General features: G+C 42.1%; 1 long non-coding RNA gene across 1 annotated transcript; it reads right to left on the reverse strand.

Moving 5' to 3' along the window:
* Window positions 1-1,696: 1,696 nt before the first annotated feature.
* LOC113109133 (uncharacterized) lies at window positions 1,697-3,157 on the reverse strand. Its single transcript, XR_003292848.1, has 3 exons — window positions 2,474-3,157; window positions 2,341-2,403; window positions 1,697-2,259 (listed from the first exon to the last, which is right to left on the reverse strand). It is a non-coding gene; the product is annotated as an uncharacterized LOC113109133 (long non-coding RNA).
* Between the last annotated feature and the right edge of the window lie 874 nt (window positions 3,158-4,031).

Here is a 4,031-nt window from a genome sequence, read left to right on the forward strand (position 1 = left end):
AAATCTTTATTTAAATATTTAAAAATAGCTTGGGGAATAGGGAAAGGGCAATTTAAAACTAAACTCTGACTCGGCCCTCCAGATGGGCTATGGCCGGGAAGAGGTCAGGGAGCAAGGGGGCCACGGGGATCCGGGGCGTGGGACTCGGGGCCCGGCCAGAGTCTTAGGTATCCGTAGCGCCCTCCTTCTTCCTCCTCTTCGCTGAATACAACTCACGGTAAGTACTGGTTCACACAGTTCGTTCTCGGGGTGCTCACTCTCTTTCTCTTCCTCCACAGGCAACGGCTGGGACGCAAAGGCACAGTTAATTCGGCTTGGTTTTGCTCTCACCTCTTCGCTGATTGCAGCTCACAGTAAGTACTGGTTCACACAGTTCGTTCCTTGGGTGCTCACTCGCTTTCTCTTTCTCCACAGGCAGCGGCGTAAGTACAGGTTTCCTCGGTCTCTCCTCGTGTTACCCACTCTCTCTCCTTTTCTCTCCACAGGTATCAACTTGGGCACAATAGCACAGTTAGTTTGCTTTGAATGGCTCTCACCTCTGGACTGGACACAGCGTACTGTAAGTACAGGTTTCGCTCTATTTCTCCTCGCGTTATCCACTCTCTCTCCTCCTCTCTACAGGTATCAACTTGGACACAAAACACAGTTACTCTGCTTTGGATGGCTTTCACCTCTGGGCTGGACACAACGTACTGTAAGTACAGGGTTCGCTCTATTCCTCCTCGTGTTATTCACTCTCTCTCCTTTTCTCTCCACAGGTATCAACTTGGGCACAATAGCACAGTTAGTTTGCTTTGAATAACTCTCACCTCTGGGCTGAACACAGCGTACTGTAAGTACAGGTTTCGCTCTATTTCTCCTCGCGTTATCCACTCTCTCTCCTCCTCTCTACAGGTATCAACTTGGACACAAAACACAGTGTACCGTGCTATCTCCGGAGATCTGAAGCACGCTCACAACATATACTGTACTGAACTAGGCTAGAACCAGCAGTCTCCTTGTCCTCCCGCGACGAAGTGCGTGAAGGCGGGGGTTTATCTGACAGGACACACGGCAATACACAGCAACCCACAGCAATATACAGCACCACGTCAAAATTATAGGTTTTCACAGCACGAAGACTCACCCACCACACTCAGTGTACGAAAAGGACACCCGTCTTCCTTCACTTCGCTTAGTTCGGATCTGGCGATGGAATATGCGGCCTAGCTAGTGATGTCGTCGTTGTGACTACTTCAATAAGTATTCCTTCGGCTCTCCCACCACGCTATATTAGGGGTAGGGCCGCCCTCCTCCTCCTGGGGAGATCTACACAACGCCAGGTCAATATACAGGGCACTTTCGGCTTGCTCTTAGTACTCACATCAATGCCGCTTCCAATCCCCCTTTTCACGTCGTCTCAATTCGCCGAATAATCCGTTCACTTCTCAACCTTTAAGGTTCGCGATGTCTTCACAATCATACAATTCCAGCCTGAGGGAGAGAGAGAGTTAGACAGCCACCAGCAGCGCACCAAGACGGGCACGACACAGTGCTTCACACACACCAGAAAGAGCTCCCAGACTGTGAAATAACTTGGCCTTAAGTACTGCCTTGTCCAGCGTATCCTCCAATCACCAACCGCTTTCCCTAACGAGGCACAGGTGCATCGAATTCCCTGATTTTCCCTCTTACGGCGCTACCGGAAGTTCCGGTGTTCTGTTTTTCCGGTCCGGAAGCAAACTTCCCGAATTTTGGTTCCGCCCCTAAAGATCGTCACCTTGTGACACTTATACGAGACACATATGCAAATGATTATTTTGCTTAATATGGTCTAAACCATGTGTAGCCTTTAAAATGTTCCACTGGCCCCTCAACTTCCTCCTTAGTTGAACAAACACACAGAAGTCAAAGTATTTAATGTGATTTGTCTTTATTCAGAGTGAATCTGCCTGTTAGGGGTGAAAACACACAAATAAATGTTGTGGAAAGTGATCAAAAAGGTAATGTTTTTTTTCTTTTTTTTTTTTTTTTTCTTTTTTAAACTTCCAGCTCCAACTTCCTCATCTTCAGTTTTTTATACTGGATGTCGATATCAATTGCTTCCATTTGTTTAAAGAGGTAGCGTTTATACACTCCTTTTATTTTTTTCTGGGTTCTGTAGCAACATAGATTGAAGTTATTTCATTGAATACTCTTGTCACATTGTTTTCATTTCTTAATACTCACTTTGTCACATGTGGTCCCAGACTGAGAGGGCTCTAGAACAGTGTCAGCATCCTGAAAACACATTATGATCATTTTATCACACAAGTACAGTTTATAATATTCAATACAGTATCAGATGGAACCTGTGACTACCTCAGGCCTCCTTGAACATACAGACACAGTCTCCTCATCCTCCTCAACTCCCATCACTTCTCCCTGTGACCACTGATTAAACTCAGTTAAACTCATTAGCTTACATGACTGATTTAAAAGGTCTCATACTCACAGGCAACATGATGTCTGGTGGATCCATACAGCATACAGAATCTTGATAGAAAAACATTTTTTTTTTTTTTTTTACCAAAATGCACCATTACAGTAGCACAAGTACCTCTACGTGACATTACTGCTATGATGTACTTAGGCTTACAATGCCTGAGGAAGGAGGAAATCAGTTAGTCAGGAGGAATAATGATAATAAAACACACACACACACACACACACCTTTTATATGCTCACTATACTACGTGATATCATTTTAGATGATGTCCCCCCCTCTATTCCCTCAAGGACGGCCCTCCCTTTATTAATTTCCAAAGCCAGCGCCTCTGCAGGAGTGAAGATGCTGGTGGTGGCCCTCCCCCAGTGCCAGCAACATCAGGCTTCTTTTTGGTCGCTGCAATTAAAAAAATACATAAAAAAAACTGAATAGTTGTAACTTCAAGCTGGCATTACATTTATACATACCATTAGATTTACTTACCATTCTGAACTATATTTTTATATTTTATTTTCACCTGCTGCCAGATTCTTTTTCCTTCACTTAAGTTGCTGCTGTTTGAAAGCAATTAACGTTAATGTTATTCACACACAAACTTTGCAATGTATTTTTACACACATTATGACACACATTCAATGTTGATAAAGTATTTTAAAGAGCTTACACCACTACTTACACATTGAGACGATCAGCAATTTCCTGCAAACCTTTCTCTCTTGCTTTATTTATTGCCGCTGTCTTGCCTTTTTTGGTGATGACATCTTTAAATTCTTGATATGTTTCCAATAGCAAATGCTGTTCTGTTGCCATGGTAGCCCACAGTAAATCGATTGACCCATGCTCGACTTTTCAGGACTTTTAAACAATGGCGTGCACGGGGAATTATCTAGAATTTTAAACCTGACTCAAATTAGTAAGATCACATGATCCTCAACTTACTGTTATGGAACCAATTTAAGCGCGGATGTTTAGCTCGGCTCATTCAAGTTAGGTTTTGGACTTTAATCCCCGCTTTTCTAAGTGGCTTTTATGGAACAGCCCCCAGGTTTTACATTATGATTACAGTCAAACATTAAAATCTTGTTAGAAAGGGAACACATAGAAAGCATTTTTGTTACTCAGTATTTAATAATTAAAAAATCCAACAAAATACGGAATGAAAAGTGATCATTCAAAACACTATACAAACATTTTGTAACCAATTAATATTTTATTCAATGTACTTCAATAAATGTTAGAGAAAGAGAATGGGAATCTCTTTTGATATATATTTTTGATATATGATTTATTGATTTTATAAAAAAACAAACAAACAAAAAAAAACATTTTACTCTGATGCAGTCTTGCCAGTTCATTTGTGTGTATGTGTGTGAGTGTGTGTGTGAGAGAGAGAAAGCAAGCCTTTTGTTTTTTTGTTTTCATTTATTGATTTCACATATTCTCACAATGTGCTCTCTTGCAGTCTTACCGGTTCATTTCTGTGTGTGTGTGTGTGTGTGTGTGAGAGAGAGAGAGAGAGAGAGAGAGAGAGAGAGAGAGAGAGAGAGAGAGACCCTTTTGTATT

This window comes from Carassius auratus, chromosome 9, assembly GCF_003368295.1.
Source record: "Carassius auratus strain Wakin chromosome 9, ASM336829v1, whole genome shotgun sequence".
In the NCBI taxonomy this organism is placed as follows: domain Eukaryota; kingdom Metazoa; phylum Chordata; class Actinopteri; order Cypriniformes; family Cyprinidae; genus Carassius; species Carassius auratus.